General features: G+C 38.0%; 2 non-coding genes and 1 pseudogene across 2 annotated transcripts; 2 read left to right on the top strand and 1 right to left on the bottom strand.

Moving 5' to 3' along the window:
- Window positions 1–914: 914 nt before the first annotated feature.
- Window positions 915–988, bottom strand: TRNAN-GUU (transfer RNA asparagine (anticodon GUU)). The gene has a single exon. It is a non-coding gene; the product is annotated as a tRNA-Asn (tRNA).
- Window positions 989–5,635: 4,647 nt separating this feature from the next.
- On the top strand, window positions 5,636–12,256 carry LOC123089774 (polyamine oxidase 1-like; annotated as a pseudogene).
- A 2,395-nt stretch (window positions 12,257–14,651) lies between these two features.
- Window positions 14,652–14,725, top strand: TRNAN-GUU (transfer RNA asparagine (anticodon GUU)). Its single transcript has one exon. It is a non-coding gene; the product is annotated as a tRNA-Asn (tRNA).
- Window positions 14,726–20,359: the final 5,634 nt, after the last annotated feature.

Here is a 20,359-nt window from a genome sequence, read left to right as displayed (position 1 = left end):
TTTCTGAATCAGTAAAAATATTTTAATAACTCATGAAAATTATTGTAATTAATATATAGTATTAAAACATAAATATTGTTTTATTTATATAAACATTTTGAAATTATCGTGTATATTTATATTATTACACGAATATTATTTTAAATAAGAACATTTATTACAATTATATGAACATTATTATAAATAAGATTATTTTAGAGTTATACGAACATTATTTCAAATACATATATTTTATAAAGTACATGAAAATTATTTCAAATAATTTATTTCCTTTCTATTTACATTATTTACAATTTACATAATACAAAATAGTTCTAACTATATATTTTTTTGAGGAACAATACAATATAATTCTAAGAAAGGAAAAACTAACATAATAATTACAGCCACCCATTTAAGCCTTATGTGCGTGCTGGCCTATAGTTCATTAAGTCTAGCTATCCATTTCCAGCAACAAATATTCCATGGTCAGCTGGCTAGTCTAGTCGGCCAATGACCCATCAGCCGTCTGTTCGAACCTGTGTGGCGCAATATTTTTCATATTGATTTCCTCCGTGTAATTATCCTGACAGCCCAATGGTTATACAGATGTTTAGTGTTGTTTCAATTTTTAAGCAGAATTTTGAGGGGCTTTTTGTGAGGAAAAAAATTCCAGGGCGTTTTTGCAACAAAAAAAAACAGGCCACACACGCCCTCGTCCCCGCCTCCCAGTCACTGACGGATGGGCCCCGTGCCATGCAGGCACGCCACATCAGGACCTTGTATGTATACAAGCGTGATTAGCACGGTAGATGTATGCCCAAGTCAAGTTTTGTCCCCCGTTCAATGTATGCTGCAAGTTTTAGCACCAAACTGAATTTTTTTGCAAAGTTTAGACACCTGAAAGACTCGGATGAATACAAAATAAAATAATGCGCTAGAAGGAGGGCTTGAACCTCCGACCTTGTGGTTAACAGCCACACGCTCTAGCCATCTGAGCTATTCCAGCTTTGTGTACAAATTTATTTATACCATTAGTAATTGCGAGAGTATGATGCGGCTTTGCCCTGAGCTAACTGTACCATCCACCTTATGCAAACATCTAGCAATAGCTATGTTGTTGCATAAGTGTTCTAATCTGACATAACTTTCATTCTAAGAACATCTACACCTCGGAGGAAATATAAATCCCTATGGTGCCATTTAATATATGTTTAGATATAATCAATGGGATTGTACTGTGAAGAAATCACTCCCAAGTATAAAAACAGAAGATGAGCTCAGAATTTATTAGCATGTCATAAGCACATAAAAGTTGCAACTACATAAAAAACTTGTGTTTCAAAATCTGGTAGTAGCACGCATGGAAGGAATAACATGCGCTCTCGAGCCCTACCATCATGAGAGAATAGCAAAATAAAAGTGAGAATACTATTAAGGTATGAACATATATGAAAACTTGGATATTTGTTGCACATACAAAACTATAAATTATGTACTTGCAACAAAAACTTCATTAGTCTAAAATAACTTCTTTATGTCTTGTTCTTTTGCATATCATCAATATGATAGTATGTTAGGCTGAAAATTCACCAGCATGCTCTCCATTGCCACCTGACTACCATGAAAGAATAATAGATATACTTTTAAAAATGCCATTGCAAAGTACCTACAAAAGTGATTTAGAAATCATAAATACTACTCAGGGACAACCGAATTGTACTCTATTCAGGGACAAATACTATCTCATTTTTTATAAATGTTGTATTGGTAGACAATACTGTGAGTGATGAAAGTAAACTCAATAACGATAAGTTCACTATTCTCTTTATCTCTGCCAACAAACACGCAAAGCAATACGTACATTAAGACTGAGCTTTTCATAGTAAATATGATCGAACTATCAGGCTCCACCCTGTATAAACCTTGGACGTGCACATATTGCACAAAGCATTGAAAAATACATCATTTAGTTATGCTTAAACTGAAATAAATGTAAAGACAAACTCAAAGTCTCGAAAAGAAAGATATTACCAAAAAAAGTTCTCAAAAAGAGAGAAAGATATTCTCAAAAAAAAATCTCAAAAAGAGAAAAGGAATGACATCATCGTGTGACCAAAACTGAAGCCATGTGAACTTAACCACATGTTGCAATAGTGCGGCGGGAGTGCTCTGATGCTAAGCCAAGGTTAACACTGGTGCGGATATGCCTGTCTTTTTTTTGTGGCTCGCATAAATGTTAGCTAAAGAACACAATGAGAAAGTAATCATGGAGCCAAAGTGAAGCCAATTTCCACCCAGGCAAGGGGAAGAACTATTCCTTCTATGAGTAGCTTTATGCTATATCCATCTACTTCATACACGGACATATTGCCCAAGAAATACATATATATCTACTTTATACATAAATTTGCTAAGCGGGACCGTTTGACTGGAAAAAAAACGACTCATGCATCACATGCAGTAGCTAATTCGAGCTCAAATCCAAATGGCGTCCATTGTCAGCAACTTTAACTTCAGTTATTGCAGTATGTTTATATTATAAGTTATAAATAAGTTTCAAATAATTATTGAAAATTGTACTTCTAGCGTGCATATATAAAGGAGTTATGCAACTACACTGAATTTGTCACACAACCTAAAATAAAACGAAAATCTGGTGAAGGACCTATTCAAGTTGAAGAAATATCAAGCGCTCCACTTAACATCTTTGCCCCATCCTTCTTCTCATTGTTTAGTATAAGAAAGATAAATTATGAGAATAGAGATGGAGTTGTATTCATCTGCAGCCACTAAAGGAACGTATTCAAGCATATCATCAGTCACCAATATTTGAAAAATCAATCTTCCGCTATTGAAATGAATAAAGTATGCAGAGATCAAATGCGAAGAAAAATAGGAAAAGCTTGTACCCCAAACATGACGGTGAATCTTGGTTTTCAGTAGTCTGTGAATCTTCGCTTGTTATCTCCGCTTTGTATTCGTGTTGCCTAACTAAATCAATGTTAAAAGAGTGGCAATAATTATCCAGCATGTAAACATGGATTTTCATATTAACTCATATATACTATACACTATGCTCCCTAATTTTTGAAGGCCCTACAATCAATTGAGATCTTCAATTTGGAATTGGATCATCCGATTTTCACCGGGTTAACAATTTCTCAAGAAGCTCTCTCCTTCAATTCTTTTAATACACTATGTTCCCTAACTTTAAGGTATCGTCGTAATCAATTGAGGTCTTCAATTTGGAATTGGGTCATCCCATTTTGACCGGGTCAACAATTTCTAAAGGAGCTATCGCATTTAATTTGGACTACCGTTTTTTGCATACGATCAATAAATAATATATCATCGCTCATCATGCATGCATTGTGCTCCCTCTTCCCTCTCTAAACTAATATAAGATCTTTTAGATCACTACTTAGTGATTTAAAAGATCTTATATTACTCTCTTCGTTCCAAATTACTCGTCATAGTTTTAGTTCAACGAGTAATTTGGAACGGAGGGAGTACTTTACAGAGGGAGTATATTCTAGCTACCTAGCTGAAGTAAGCAGGAAAAGGAAGTATATACTTGGTGGCTGTGCTGTGCTTTTAGCAGTTCTCTTCTTTTGTACTGCTAATAAGCACCACTATCCAGATCGATCACAACGTCTTGATTGGGCAGCTAGGTGAATCTGGCTAGCGATCGTGCGCACATGCATGCGCAGTCTTGGTTACACACAGCATAGTTATAATCTTAGATTTGCATAATAATATATTGTGGATGCTTTGTTTGCTAGCCAGCTAGTATCCCGCAAAAAAGAAAAAGTAGCCTAGTGGTACAATGTCAAATTGCCAATCAACGCACTTAGGCACTATGTAGACGCATGGCCTTGTCTCTGGATGGGTTCGCTTTAATTAACTAATTCTTCTTGCGTTACTATATAATATCCCGTGGATGATACACTATTAGCGCATGTGTGGTCTACAGCAATACCAAACAGTGAAAAGGCTGGCTGGCATCGTGGTTGTGGATGCTCTACTTTTTGAAAAAACAAATAGGCGAAAAGAGAGAGAAGAGCTCATCTCATATTCCCTCCATTGCAATAAATAAGGTACGCACGCATAAATTAAACAAACTAAATGTGGCTTGTATGTGATAAAAAAAATCACACCGTATAATTCGTATTGAAAAAGAGTTTTCGACCGCATAATTTTTATATCACAAAAATGTATATTAATGAATTTATGGTTAAAATTAGATTTTAGAAAGCGTGCATGCCTTATTCATTAAAATGGAGGGATTAGCTGAGGTGGCCCTGTCGTGTGAGTCTGTCCAAAGTCTCTGGAATTATTATTTGGATGTTCAGTTCAAAATCAATATATGATGCTCCCTCCGACCCACAGTGTACTGCATATCGTTTTTTTAATGTTAAATTTTGACCAAGTTTATAAATAAAACTATTTACTAACGAATACATATCATTAGATACATCACGCGGCATATTTTCATAATGTATATGTTTTGTATTCTAGGCCTAAATATTTTGTTCTAAAACTTGAGCTTTCTAAAATTGGACTTCACAGAAAATCATTATGCATTACATTATGTAATGGAGGGAGTATCTACGTACAGTTGAAACGGAATGCATGCATGGACATGTGTATATGATGATCCAAATCTTCTATATCTAAATAGCTAGCCTCCTCTAACATATTTCTCTCAACATACACATGCTTCACCTCATCATGCAAGCATTCATGAAAAAAACCTATCTCAACATGCCAACATGCATGAGAAAATGTTTTCCTTAATAATTAAATACACTAAATCATATATAATTTTAGTTTTAGTTATAGTTTCTCATATTATTTATACAAATATTCATGATCTAAATACCAAATTTCATGAAAAGATATTTCATGAAATGCTAATTATATTCTTTTTCACACACAGTCCACCTGACCACCTATGTATGCTACCCCACGAACGTCACTACTTCTAATTTTCTCTACATGCATGGAAACGTCTACTTATATAATAATTAAATACAATAAATCATATGGATTTTTAGTTTACATTCTCATGTCTAAATTTTTGACCCGATTTTAGTTCACCTGACCACCTACACCTCCTAGCTTTGAGAAATTGTTAACCCGGTCAAAATCGGGTGACCCAATTCTAATCGGAGATCTCAATTGAATATGGGCTTTTTAAAACTAGGAGGTGTAGTGTTATACAGGATGAGACAACACTTATGTCGTACATCTCCATCTGCCATTCTGAATAGACGGAAATAAGGTACTCCCTCTGTCCAATAATATAAGAGCATTTTTTGACACTAGTGTAATGTCAAAACGCTCTTATATTATGGGATAGAGGGAGTAGTTTTCTTTATTAAGCTGCAAATAAGGTAGTTATAGACATGGGTGTCATTAATCCGATGTAGAATGAAAATTCCCTTCTTTAAAAATTCGATCCCTAGCAATATAAAAGATGGTTGCATTGCAAAAAAGAGATCCTCAACTCGTAGAGAAATTCTATGCCGCGCGCCGCAGGATACATCACATGGCGTGTCCGTATGGACGTCTAAGACAAGTGCTCCTACTGGACTAGTAGTATATAAACAGGCATATAGCTAGTATGAAGCAGAGAGGAAACTGTGTACCCACTGCCCAGCGCCTTCATCCGGCCAATCCACTGAGGAGAGTGACATGACGCCAACCGGAGCCACTGCCGCTCTCGTGCTAGCAGTACTCACCCTAGCACACCATGGCTCACTCGCCGCCGCCGCCGGCGGCGGCCCCAGGGTCATCATCGTCGGCGCCGGCATGTCTGGTACATGATATACTACCATATATGCAGGCCATTCCACTCACATAACTAGCCAGCTAGTCAGTAGACGTACTTAATGTTGTATGTTTGTATCCGCTTGATGCTACATTTTTGAAATAATAAAACGTCCTTTATCAAAGAAACTTAATGTTGTACGTTGTCGTAGGGATCTCGGCCGGGAAGCGGCTGTCGGAGGCTGGGATAACGGACCTGGTGATCCTGGAGGCGACGGACCACGTCGGCGGGAGGATGCACAAGCGAGACCTCAGCGGCATCAAGGTGGAGATGGGCGTCAACGGCGGCAAAATGAACCCCATCTGGCCCATCGTCAACTCCACGCTCAAGCTCACCAACTTCCGCTCCGACTTCGACGACCTCGCCAGCAACGTCTACAAGGAGAAGTACGGCAGTCAGTCGAATGAAATGAATTACCATGAAAACGCAAGCTCAACTAGTTAATTACTCACTAATTAATGAAAGCATGCATGCATCGGATGTATAGTAGTACTAGTATTTGCAAATGGAAAGATTTACGTTTATACACAGGCATATTTTTCTGGTTTTTATACACATGCATGTTTTTTGCTATTTTCTAAAAACGTGTTAGTGTTATTATTTTGCCAGGGAGGAAGATTATTTATGACTTGTAGCATTTCAATGGGATATAAATGTGATATAAAAAAACACTCGATTTGAAAGGCCTCCCATAATGAAAGTATCATGAATATGATGCATGGCCAACGTAGAGAATGATGTACCCTGAAATTAATTATGTGAGTAACATCCCCGCAAAAAAAATTATGTGAGTAACATATTATGATACATTATCATAGCACATCAAATGAGAAACCTTAAATAGAAACAAGTCATAGACACAACTTTTTATTGAGATTCTAAAAATGCATAAGTAAAGTGTCATCACATGCATAATACTATCTTGTCATACTCCCCATTATGAGAGGTGAAAGGGGAAGAGGGCTAGCTAGGCCGGGCCCTCCCACCCAAGGTGTCTCCGCTAGCTCATCAAACAACATGCTGTCGGGTGAGTTCATTTGAGAGAATTGACCAAAAAAAAGTAGAAATCTATAAATATTTCCTATCTTTCCAAGTGTGAACCTGCAAATAGTATATGTTTTGTTCTACACGAAGAAGATACGAGGTTGTAAGCATTTACCCGCATACGTATGTAGCCTGTAAGGAGATATTTTATGCACAAGTATGCACAGTAACTACTTACCATCTTTAAAAAATAATGCATGAGAGGGAGCAAAAACAAGTAAGTGCCCCTTCATGGACACCAAGGGGCAAGATACATTTAGAAACAAGTAAGTGCCCGTTCATGGAACCAACGGGCAAGATACATTTTTTATAGTTCCGGCCTCGCTCTCTATCAATACCATACTAGCTTAATTATCTCTTGTCACAGAAAAAACTGTCTTAATTATCTAAATGCTGTAGAAATTATTACTATCTTACTGTACTTCACAAATGTTGACATGTCATGATGTTGCCGTGTACAAACTTGACAGGGGAGGTGTCTACAAGAAAGCGTACGTGCAAAAGAGAATTGACCGGTCAGACGAGGTGGAAGAGGATGGTGACAAACTGTCCGCCAAACTGCATCCCAGCGGCCAGGACGACATGTCAATCCTCGCCATGCAACGCCTCAACGACCAGTACGTATCTGCAGTGCTTAAATTATTACTCCTAACGAATAAGGGCGCATGCATTTTTGTATTGAATTTTGACCACAAATTATAGCAATCAAATATGGGTTAGTATGTGACAAAAAATATATTTCATTGATTCATATTCCAATGAATTTTTCAATGGTATAATTTTTATTTCAGAAAAATATATATTATTAGTATAATTTATGGTCAAAATTGAATTTCACAAGAACTCATGAATATTGTTAAAAATACTGAACATTGTTTTTAGAATTCCAGAATATTTTTCATGTTTTTGAAAGTAAATAAATTCACGATCATTTTAAATCCTTGAAAAGTTTTCATATTCATTAAAAAATCATATACCAGAACTACGTTTACATTCAAGAACATTAGTTTAATCCACGTACATTTTCCAAAATCATGAACAGTTTTTGCCAAGTTTGTGAACGATTTCGAAATTCAGGAATACTTTTAAAAATTGAAAACATTTTTAGATCGTGAACATTTCTTTATGTCATGAACAACTTTGAATTTACAAACAATTTTTAATACACATATTTTCTACCAACTCGTCAATATAAATCAAGAATATTTTGTTATGTTCATAAACATCTTTATAAGGTGTAGAAAAACTAGAACAATTTTTCGAATTTGTAATATATTTAATATAAAAAATCGGTCGAAAAATGCAGCACAAAATCTGACCGAAAAAGAACACTGGCATATTGCATTGTTGGTTTTTTTATTTGTTTTTTCTTTATTTTTTATTTTTACTGTTTTTTATATTTTTATTCAGAAATTTTGAAAACAATCTAGTTGACCGTGTACCGCAGAAAATTTCATTGTACATTGATAAAATGTTCACCATATATTACAAGAGTTCACTATGTATTATAAAATGTTCATCATATATTAAGATAATTTTAATGATATATTATAAACATGTTCGATGTGTATTTAAAACATGTTCAGTGTACATTAGAAAATTTAACTGAAAAACTGAGTTTGTATTTTCAAAATGATCATCGCATATTCCCAAAATGATTATTGTATATTAAAACAATTCAGTGTATAATAAAGAAAAAAATAAAAGGTGCAAAAGGACAAAAAAAAAATATCTACTACTTAAAAAGAATGTAAGGTTCTCATTTCACATTTCTTCCCACCATCCCTTCATCCAACCTTCCCCTGTATAATAATCAATCACCTTAATTGACTTACCTTCTAAACTAATTCCACTTTAATTTACTTATCAAACTTCTGATCAAAATATAAAGTAAATCACGGGCAGAACAGTTATTTACATAATCCCGTACTATTGCCAGGTAAATCCTGATCAAAATATAAGGTAAACCACGGACATATTTTGATAAACATTTATTTACACAATCACATATTACAGGCAAGTAAACACAACCTAACATATTAGAATATTTATATCTCGTTGCAAAACATAGGCGTTGGTCTAGTAAAGACAAAAACATGGTTTGTTGCAGCGAACCTGTTGCTACAGTATATTTTACTCTATATTGATCCGGTTAGCTCAGTAGGGCCATTCGCTACAATGAACGCTTATTGGACCGGCCCATTGCGCTTATGTCGCCACTCTGTGGGGCGTTCAAAATGAGCTCTCATAAAACACTAAGAAAAGTTCTATAAAAAGGCTTGAAAGTGAGCTCCAAAAGACAAACAATAGAACCACATGTGAATATACATTTAGTCATGAGCTTGCTGTTCATAAGGCCCAAAATGCTAAACGTTGGCTTGCATTTGCATTGAGGTGAGGCATACTTAGTAGGGACAGTGACTCCTAAAATTTTTTAGCACGGATAGCCTTTGTCTCACTTCTAGCGAGAGAGAGGTATGTCTTGCCTTAGGAAACACACTAAGTGGTCCGGCATAGTAGCGTTTGTTTACCTGTATTGCTTTTTATTATTTTTTTTACATCGGTTTATATTTTTGAGACATTCTGAATACATATATCCCCAAAAATAATTTACGTTCACTGCATATATTTTTCTTTAACATAGTGTAAAAAAGTTTGTTAGTTTTCAAAATGTTGATAGCATTCAGTAGGTTTTTTAATATAAAAAATGTTCACAGGTTTCAAAAATATACATGCTCCCTAAAATAATGTTCTTACAATGTAGAAATATGTTTGTCAATTCAGAACAAAAATCTTCCTTAACATTCGAAACATGTACATTACATTTAGTTAAATGTTCATGAGTTTCAAAATTATGTTCGGGAAACTTTTGAAAAAAATTATGCATTGTAAAAATGTTTGTGTAGCTTTAAGAAAAATGTTCTGTTTCATTCAAAAACATATTGGACCATGTATTCAAAAATTGCTTGTAAACATGTATTTGAAAAAATGTTAAGTATGTGCTCAGAAAATTTTAATCATGTATAAATATATTTTTATATGTACATTGTGTATGAAAGAATAGACGTTAGGACATATATTGCTTTATATATTTTTTTTAAATGTTAAGAGTGTATAAAAAATGTCCCTGATGGATAAAAAAAGTAGACATGTGTTAAAAAATAAATAAGAAAATAAGTAGAACTAAAGAAAATCAGTGAAGTCCAAAGAAAGAAACAAAGAAACCGAAGAAAGCTGATGGAAAATAATGAAAACCTGATAAGAAAACAACATAGAGAAAAATAAACTCAGGCGACATCTACAGTTCTTGGCCGGCAAGTAGCGCGGCGCCAGAAATGAGCTGGAGTTACGTCTTGCACGGGCAAGAAATAGCCATGTCACGCTTAGCAATCTTCAATCCTCCATTCTCATGAAAAAATAAAAATGATCATCCATCCGTTTGTCAGCCTTCCCAACGGGCCGTCCTCGCCAGTGGACATGATCCTGGACTACTTCAAGTACGACTACGAGTTCGCAGAGCCGCCGCGCGTGACCAGCCTCCAGAACACCGTCCCTCTCGCCACCTTCAGCGACTTCGGCGACGACGTCTACTTCGTCGCCGACCAGCGTGGCTACGAGGCCGTCGTGTACTACCTTGCCGGACAATACCTCAAGGCCGACAAGGCCGGCAACATCGTCGATCCTCGCCTGCAGCTCAACAAGGTGCTATATATATTCCCAATGAACCTGCATTGTTATTTCTTCGTCGGAAGTTGAATGAACTGAGCTATTTAAGCATGAGTGCTATACTTATCCACTGAGATTTTTGATGGCTTGCATTGCAGGTGGTGCGAGAGATCTCCTACTCCACGAGAGGCGTCGAAGTGAAGACTGAGGACAACAAGGTGTACAAGGCGGACTATGTCATGGTTTCAACCAGCTTGGGGGTCCTGCAATCAGATCTCATACAGTTTAAGCCACAACTTCCTGTTAGTTTCTTTCTTCTGTCTTGCTTGATTTACTGGTCTGTTGATTTGGTTAGCCGCACGCACTATTTTGAACTTGATTTCATGCACGCTGAATATGTGCATCAGACATGGAAGGTTCTGTCGATCTACCAATTCGACATGGCCGTCTACACCAAAATCTTGTCAAGTTCCCCAAGAAGTTCTGGCCGGAAGGTAAAGGTAGGGAGTTCTTCCTCTACGCGAGCAGCAGGAGAGGCTACTATGGAGTATGGCAGGTAGCTCATACTAATAATCATGCATAAACATGTATATTGATCTCCAATACATTCCTTGCGACTTAAAGTCCCAATGGAATTGTTACGTTATTCAGGAGTTTGAGGCGCAGTACCCAGACGCCAATGTCCTCTTGGTCACCGTCACGGACGAGGAGTCGAGGCGGATCGAGCAACAGTCAGACAACCAGACCAAGGTAGAGATCATGGAGGTGCTGAGGAGCATGTTCCCCGGTGAGGATGTCCCCGACGCGACGGACATCCTCGTGCCACGATGGTGGTCCAACAGGTTTTACAAGGGTACCTTCTCCAACTGGCCCATCGGCGTCAACCGCTACGAATACGACCAGCTCAGGGTGCGGCGTACCTGCCAATAATATCATGCTCCCGAATTGCTCATGTGACACTTTTGCGATTGCACCTTATGTGGTTTCCCCCTGTGACATATATATAGGCACCAGTCGGCAGGGTTTACTTCACCGGGGAGCACACCAGCGAGCACTACAATGGCTATGTCCATGGAGCTTATCTTTCAGGTATGACAATGTCTTATGGCTTGTCTTGAGTTATAAATGTTTTACTTTCAATTGAGGTAACAAATAAAACTTGTTGACAACGTCTTATGGCTTGCCTTGAGTTATAAATGTTTTACATTCAATTGAGGTAACAAATAAAACTGTTGACAACGTCTTATGGCTTGCCTTGAGTTATAAATGTTTTACTTTCAATTGAGGTAACAAATAAAACTTGTTGACAACGTCTTATGGCCTGCCTTGAGTTATAAATGTTTTACTTTCAATTGTGGTAACAAATAAAACTTGTTGATGTTGATTTGATGCTTATGTGTATTATTCACGGTCTTTTTTCTAGGTATTGATTCGGCGGACATTCTGATCAACTGTGCTCAGAAGAGTATGTGCAAATACCACGTCCAGGGCAAGTATGACTAAAGATCTTAGAGGTAACTTTTACAAACAGACTAATCCTCTAAGCGTTGGCGATTGTGAAGCATGTCCTCATGATACTCTGTGGTGGCGAACTGTAGTTGCTGACCATCCTTTTATTTACTCCATTTCTCTTTGCAGGGCTTTGCGTCATAAATGTATGATGTCAATTATAATAAAATTAAAGGAGGATCATGAATGGATATCAATATAGTGATACCATAATACGTGTCCGCAACTTCACTGCATAGTGTCGTGTGGCACGACAACATTCATTCATGCTAAACCATTTCTTTTCAGATTGTTGGTTGTTTCTTTGTTATTCCCTACGGTTTAGTTGTTCGCCTGATGTATCAGTTCAAGATGTTTATGTGTTCTCTTAAATTGAACAAAAGTGTTGTCTCAATTGTGTATTATATGTCATACTCTATTTATTTCGTAACATCATCGTGCGACGCCTGCACTTGGTAAAGGAAAAGAAAATCTTGTGGCACCAAATTAAATTCAAGAAAGATACTCACGCATAGACATGAAAAACACACGCACACTTGTAGACCTATGCGGTAAAATGTGCATCTTGCATGTGCAAATAAAACAGTCTTCGGATAAGCTAAGCTCTCGCGTGAACAACACATTTGTATAGAAAATACGGCACCATTTGTGGTAAATCAGTTGTTCGGATTGTTATTTGTGCCTTTGTTGTCTAGTCTTGTTGTTTATTAGATGTACCTATGGACTGTCAATGTTCGCTAAAGTTGCATAAAATATTTGTGGATCATGTCATGACCATGAGAAACACTTGCCCAACTAAGTGAAAGGAAAATCGTGCAATGACAAAATTCAAGGAAGAAAAATCTTGGATGTAAACATGAAAAATCATATATGCACCAGCAAATTTATGTGCAAAGCTATGCATATTAAGAAGAGATGGATCCTCTATTTGACGATCACCATGGTGATCTCTCTTAATCTCCATCCATGGCTCTTCCCTTGGATCCCTCTAGAGATATCCTCGCCCCATTGTGCATGTTGGACTTCACCCAAGGTCATGCTCTTCCGGAAAGGTTTGTGATCTCTTGTCTATACCCTAGCAAATCATGTCTTCTCCTCCCGTCGGTTCTTCTTGGTGGTATTGTTGGTCACTTGTTTCAGCTAGATCCACTCAATGTGATTCTTGCACTTTTAGCTTGTCCCTGAGCTGCATATGATGCATTGGAGGTGATCCATGTATCTTCTCGGGTCTTCATATTCTCATTATGCTCCGGTTCAGTGGGTTGCGAACTATACCACGAGGTTTAATAGCGGTTCACGGCAGTGCGTGTTTCACTGTACCGGTTCACTACAGCCGCGGTTTACTATAGCTCGTGCTTCAAATACTTGTGAGCATTTTTTTAGAAAGTTAGCAGTGTATAAAAACTTATGAACATTTTTTGAAAAAATAGGAAGAAATTTTGAAATTCCAAACGATTGTTTCAAAATTGTTAATATTTTTGAAAGCGTGAACAATTTAAAAAATTGAAACAACATTTAAAATTTGTGTACTTTTTTTAATCCAAAATATTTTTTGGAAAACACAAACACTTTCTGAAAACATGATTTTTTTTCGAAATTACAAATAATTTTAGAAAATATTGAACATTTTTTAAAATTTGTGCTTTGTAGAAAGAACAGGAAAGAAAAACAAAAAAAGAACAAAACTGAGAAGAAAACAGGAAAACCCTGTTTAGAAACCGACTAGAAGCTTCCCAGAACCAGTAAAAACTCAGGCTAGAACCATCTGGAACGTTCTTCGTGACCAGCATCCAGTTATAGAAGTGATAAAGGGGCATGCGCAGTTAAGATCGCTCGTCTGGTTGTGTTCTCTATGCGAAACGATAAAAAAAAGCACGAGTGTTATATCTCGCATTAAGCGAGTGCTCCTTTAGACTCGCTGGAGCTTTTTGCCCCGTGCTGTAGCGACTGGACCGGTCCAGTTGTATCTGTTTTTTTTTTCATCACTGGTTTGTTCGCCATGCTCGGTGGGTTGGTACGTTCCGTTTTTTTTTAAGAAATCATTTCTTTTTCGTTTTTCTTTTTGTTATCTTCGTCTTTCATTGTTTTTCTGTCTTTTTGTTTTCTTTGCTTTTCTCATCGATTATCTTCCTTGCTTTCCTGGTTTTCACCGGTTTTGATATTTTTTTCAATGTTTTTATTTATTTCCTTTCTTAGTTTTCATTTGATTTTCGCTATTCTCTCATGATGGCATGGCTCGAGACCGCATGTTATTCCTTCCATGCGTGCTACTACCAAATTTTGAAACACAAATTTTTTATGTAGTTGCAACTTTTATGTGCTTATGACATGCTAATAAATTATGATCTCATCTTCTATTTTTATAGTTGGGAGTGATTTTTTTCACAGTACAATCCCATTGATTATATCTAAACACATATTAAATGGCACCACAAGGATTTACATTTCCTCCGCAGATGTAGATGTGCTTAGAATGAAAGGTATGTCAGATTAGAACACTTATGCAACAACATAGCTATTGCCAGATGTTTGCATAAGGTGGATGGTACAGTTAGCTCAAGGCAAAGCCGCATCATACTCTCGCAATTACTGAAGGTATAAATAATTTTTACACAAAGCTGGAATAGCTCAGTTGGCTAGAGCGTGTGGCTGTTAACCACAAGGTCGGAGGTTCAAGCCCTCCTTCTAGCGTATTATTTAATTTCTTTTTTTAATTTTTAGTAATTCACACCATTGCTATTTTCGTTTTTGTAAATTGTTCATTGTCTACATTAGTTGCTCTTCCTCTATTCATCCAAGTCTAACTTTCTTTACATTGCAGCTCTAACATTGCATGCTTGGGCATGGATCAGAGGTCTATTAATTAGCTTAGCTAGTAATCTAGTACTATCCTTGATCAAAGCATGTGTTTCGGTGGCCTGCACGTCTGCCTCTTCCGGTCTTTGCAGCGGATCCAGCATGCAAGGCTAGCTATATATCGGACCAGTGGCGGATCCACCATTGGGGCGAGCAGGCGCGGTCGCCCCGGGTCGCCGGCGGCGGAGCAGGCACCCCTCCCTACCTATCCTTCACCCAGCAGGCAGCGGCGACGAGCAGAGCAGCCAGTTCAGTCCGGCTGCGGCGCTGTATCTGTAATTCTGCATCGGAGGAGGAAGCAGACTAGACGAAGGGGTACGCTCGGGAGGGAAATGGGCTGGACTGGGCCATGTTTACACTTAAGGAAACCCCAATTAGGCTAGAATTGCACGGGATTGGTGGAATTTGGTCCTAATTAGAGGCTCTGCTGAATAATTTCCTGGTTCTAGTGCATATTAGAGCAGTTACATTGGTTTTGTTTTTCAATGCAACTTGCCCGGCCCTGCATCTTATCAAAAGCTGCAGCTGTTATCACACTTGCGCTAAAATTTACATTCATATTTTTTTGGTTCATATGTTGTAGGAGTCGCTTGGTATTGTGGGGTCGTATTGTGGCATCAAGTGAGCATTTCAAGCGGCAAGAGCCTATGTTAGTAGTTTTTAAGACCTTTTTATGCTTCTTCTTTTTTGTTTTTAGTAGTTGAATTTCATGAGTCTTGGTTGAGTAGATTTGCATTTGTACCTTTAAATTTTTTGGCCTTAAATGTTTGCCCCGGCTAAGTTCAATTCCTGTGTCCGCCACTGTATCGGACCAGTACTGCTGCGGCTGCTGGACTAGGAGCATCATGGAGGCTTTGGACAGTACCATGGAGTATGATGAGGCAATGAAAGGCCATGGAGCGTGCATGCGCCCGCACGTGCATATGCAATTAGTTAGCCGCTTCCAATCCATGTCCAAATGTGTCCGTCCATCGGATTGAAAATGGCACCATGCTAGCTAGCTGGTTAGAAAGCGCAACGACTCTCTAATCTACCTACCATGAGCATGTTCTGTCATGCAAAAAATGGTTTCCACATAACTTACTGACCTGCATGTCCGGTCACCGCATTCGGAAAATAGGTGTCGAGACGACGACTAGAAACGGTGTCGTGTCTACCCTTTGGGCGCCGAGAGTGTGTTCTCCCTCTGCTCTCTGTCAAGTAAGATGACCGGCTGAGCATTATTAGTTTAGCGACGATAACAAGATTAGTTCTTTATTCCCCGAGCCAAATAAAGTCGCCGTGGTCTCCGTTTTTGCGAGTAAATGACACTAGCTAGAGGTCACAAAACTTGTGCAGTGGGTGCACTTTAGACACACCTTCTTGAAAGTCAGAATATCAGATCACACAACTCATGTTTTGGGTCCATATGGATTATAACTTAAGTTCGGTTGCATATAGATGACAACCAAAAAACTAGAATGCCCGCCACGGCATTGATCTGTGGCCAGGTCGTCATGATTCGTTGTTTGCTACATGGAGGAAAGGTGTCAAAAAGTGGGTATATATAGGACCACCCATGAAGGGGTAAGTGAGAAGGGAAAGATACATGGGCCCATACCCTAAATCACTGCATTTAGGCATGCCAGAAGTTCTGGGGCTACCCAGAGGATCCGGGGACCAGATATTCCAGGGTAGAATTCATGATAGTTCTGGGATGCATATAAGGTTTGCAAGTGTTGGCGCGGGCGAGGACGAAAGTTGTCCAAAAGTTTTGGGCATGTTCCAGGATTTTCAAAAGGTTGGCACAGTCACATAGGGGTATTCCCGGAAGTTCTGAGCTGGACGGTCAAAAAGTTCTAGGGTTCCATGAGTCTTCTCTTTGGTGCATTCCGGCATCGCCTTGTCCACTTCATCTTCGAGATTCCTTCTTCGTTCCATGCTTCCCTCGCATATCCGACAAAGGGAATATATAAATATCGCGAAGATACCAATTACACCCAGCCTCTGAAACAACGAAATATCCTAAGGACATTCGGATGCACACAACCTAAAAACATAAGCACACTTGTAGATTTATGCGGTAAAATGTACATCTTGCAACCCAATTACACCCAGTCTTGTTGTTTATTAAATGTATCCATGTACTGTTAATGTTCGCTAAAGTTGAATAAAATATTTGTGGATCATGCCATGACCATGAGAAACACTTGCACCAACTAAGTGAAAGGAAAATCATGCAATGACAAAATTCAAGGAAGAAAAATCTTGGATGTAAACATGAAAATCATGTATGCACCAGCAAATTTATGTGCAAAGCCATGCATATTAAGAAGAGATGGATCCTCTGTTTGACGATCACCATGGCGATCTCCCTTAATCTCCATCCATGTCTCTTCCCTAGGATCCCTTTGGAGATATCCTCGCCCCATTGTGCATGTTTGGACTTCACCCAAGGTCAAGCTCTCCCCGAAAGGGTTTGTGATCTTGTCTATACATAGCAAATTATGTCTTCTCCTCCCGTCAGTTCTTCTTGGTGGTATTGTTGGTCACTTGTTTCAGCTAGGTCCACTCAATGTGATTCTTGCACTTTTAGCTTGTCCCTGAGCTGCATATGATGCATTGGAGGTGATCCATCTATCTTTTTGTGTCTTCATATTCTCCTTATGCTCCGATTCAGTGGGTTGCAAACTGTAGCACGAGATATTATAGCGGTTCACGGCAGTGCGTGTTTCACTGTACCGGTTCACTACAGCCGCGGTTTACTATAGCCCGTGCTTCAAATACTTGTGAGCATTTTTTGAGAAAGTTAGCAGTGTATAAAAACTTATGATTTTTTTAAGAAATACGATGAAATTTTGAAATTCCAAACAATTGTATCAAAACTGTTAATATTTTTGAACGTGCGCACAATTTTAAAAACTTCCAAACAACATTTAAAATCTCTGAACATTTTTTAAATCCAAAATTATTTTTAGAAAACACAAAAACTTTCTCAAAACATGAGTTTTTTCGAAATTACAAATAATTTTAGAAAATATTGAACATTTTTTAAAATTTGTGCTTGTTAGAAAGAACAGGAAAGAAAAATAAAAGAAGAAAACTGAGAAGAAAACAAGAAAACCCTGTTTAGAAACCTACTAGAGGGTTCTCAAAACCGGTAAAAACTTAGGCTGGAACCTTCCCATGTTGTAGCGACTGAGCCGTCCCAGTTATATCTATTTTTTTTTTCTTCACTGGTTCTTTCGCCACGCTCAGTGGTCTGGTACATTCCGTTTTTTAACAGAAAACGTTTCTTTTTTGTTTTTCTTTCTGCTATATTCGATTTTCACTATTTTTTCTGTCTTTCTGTTACTTTGCCTTATTCATTGATGTTGTTCCTTTCTTTGCTGGTTTTCACCGGTTTTCATATTTTTTTCCTTCTTTTTATTTGTTTCTTTTCTTAGTTTTCACTGCATTTTTGCTTTTCTTTCTTTGTTTGTTTTCATTGTTTTTTCATTCTTTTTGCATTTGTTTCGATGGTTTTTTTATTTTCTTTCTCTTTGATTTATTTTGTTTCTTTTTGGTTTTCTTTGTTTTCATTCTACATTTTTTGTATTTGTCCACAACATTTTATAATGCATATTTAACATATTACCAATACAAATTTAATATTTTTCTATATATGATGCTTAACATTTTTACTAATACATGTTTTTAACTTTTTTAAATACATGATTAACATTTTTCAAATACAAGATTAATATGTTTTAATAATTGGTCAACATTTTTCCAATACACACATTTAAAAAATTTCAGATGCTGAATTAAAAAACTTCAAATAAAAAGATTAGCATTTTTAATACTTGGTCAACATTTTTTCTACACATTAGACATTTTCCACATGCTTGATTAACATTATTCAAATATTTGTTCAACATTTTTTTCCAAATGCTTCATTAACATTTCTATGTAGATGATCAAATTTTTCATCATCTTTATTGATACATGGTCAACAGTTTTTCTATAAACTTTAACATTTTGCAAATGCTTGATCAACATTTTTCAACCCTTGATTAATATTTTTATATACATGATCAAAAAAATCATCATTTTTTAATACATGATCAATTTTTTTTTCTGTAGACGTTCAACATTTTTTGAATGCTTGATTTTGATTTTTCAAATAATTGTTCAACTTTACCGAATGGTTGATTAACATTTTCCGAATACTTGTTCAACATTTTTCAAATAATTAATCAACATTTTTCGAATGCTTGATTAACATTTTTTCAAATACTTGTTCAATATTTTTGGAATGCTTCATTAACATTTTTCAAATACCTGTTCAACATTTTGCAAATGTTTTAATAGAGAATTTTTGAAATATATATATATATATATATATCAAGAATTTTTTAAAGTATAAACAAAAGTGCAAAAATGAAAGCAAAAATTAAAACAAAAAATGTAAAACAAGAAAAGAAAAACAGATTGTGGCCTCCCGCACGCGTGGGCCGGTCCATCTTGCTCGCCCCCTTAAACGAGTCGGAAACTAGACTCACTGAAGGTAAGATATGTTGGGGAACGTAACATAAATTTAAAATTTTCCTACGTGTCACCAAGATCTATCTATGGAGAAACTAGCAACGAGGGGAGGAGAGTGCATCTACATACCCTTATAGATCGCTAAGCGGAAGCGTTCAAGAGAACGGGGTTGAAGGAGTCGTACTCGTCGTGATCCAAATCACCGGAGATCCTAGTGCCGAACGAACGGCACCTCCGCGTTCAACACACGTACAGCCCGGTGACGTCTCCCACGCCTTGATCCAACAAGGAGAGAGGGAGAGGTTGAGGAAGACTCCATCCAGCAGCAGCACAATGGCGCGGTGGTGATGGAGGAGCGTGGAAATCCTGCAGGGCTTCGCCAAGCACCGCGGGAGAGGAGGAGGAGGAGAGGCAGGGCTGCACCAACAGGCAGAGATCAGATCGCGTGTATTGGGCAGCCCCTAGGCCTCATATATATAGGGGAAGGGGAGGAGGGTGCGCCCCCTCTAGGGTTCCCACCCCTAGAGGGGCGGCAGCCCCAAACCCATCTATGGGTGGCGGCCACAAGGGGGGAGGAGAGGGAGGCGCAGGGAGTATGGGCCTTAGGGCCCATCTGCCCTTAGGGTTTGCCCCCTCTCCCCTTCTAGGCGCATGGGTCATGGTGGGAGGCGCCCTAGCCCACCTAGGGGCTGGTGCCTTCTCACACTTGGCCCATGTATGCCTCTGGGGCTTGTGGCCCCACTTGGTGGACCCCCAGGACCCTCCCGGTGGTCCCAGTACGTTACCGATAAACCCCGAAACTTTTCCGGTGACCAAAACAGGACTTCCCATATATAAATCTTTACCTCCGGACCTTTCCGGAACTCCTCGTGACGTCCGAGATCTCATCCGGGACTCCGAACAACATTTGGTAACCACATACAAACTTCCTTTATAACCCTAGCGTCATCGAACCTTAAGTGT

The sequence above is a fragment of the Triticum aestivum genome, chromosome 4B (genome assembly GCF_018294505.1).
Source record: "Triticum aestivum cultivar Chinese Spring chromosome 4B, IWGSC CS RefSeq v2.1, whole genome shotgun sequence".
NCBI lineage: Eukaryota > Viridiplantae > Streptophyta > Magnoliopsida > Poales > Poaceae > Triticum > Triticum aestivum.
The sequence above is the reverse complement of the archived record's forward strand: the minus strand, read 5'-3'. Positions and strand labels throughout refer to the sequence as shown.